Source organism: Ovis aries, chromosome 26, assembly GCF_016772045.2.
Source record: "Ovis aries strain OAR_USU_Benz2616 breed Rambouillet chromosome 26, ARS-UI_Ramb_v3.0, whole genome shotgun sequence".
NCBI lineage: Eukaryota > Metazoa > Chordata > Mammalia > Artiodactyla > Bovidae > Ovis > Ovis aries.
Genome location: NC_056079.1, coordinates 32,481,097 through 32,481,487, shown reverse-complemented (window position 1 = coordinate 32,481,487; position 391 = coordinate 32,481,097).

Here is a 391-nt window from a genome sequence, read left to right as displayed (position 1 = left end):
GCGAGAGGTGGATGGACTCGCGCGAGATGTTATCCTCGGAACCCGCTGGAAGTCGGCGCGCGGGACCAGTGGGTGTTGCGTGCGGCGTGACCTCCGCTCCGAAGCCGCCTGCGGGTTCTCCGCATTAGGCAAGGGAAGTCTTTGGAAGGAAGGAACGCGGCCTGAGGCGTTACGGGTGGAAAGCCAAGTCTCGGTGAAAGCAAGGTTCTTCGAGCAAGGATAAACAAGCCCAGCCTCTTCACTTTATAGAGAGGAGGACAGACGTCCTGGCCCCCGTGGTACCCCGGCTGACCTGCTAATGGCCAGGATGGTGCGAGGACGCTGGCATGCCACCCACTGCTGAAAAGTTGGGCAGGGAGCTGGCAGCAGCTGCGGCTACCCAGACCTTCGC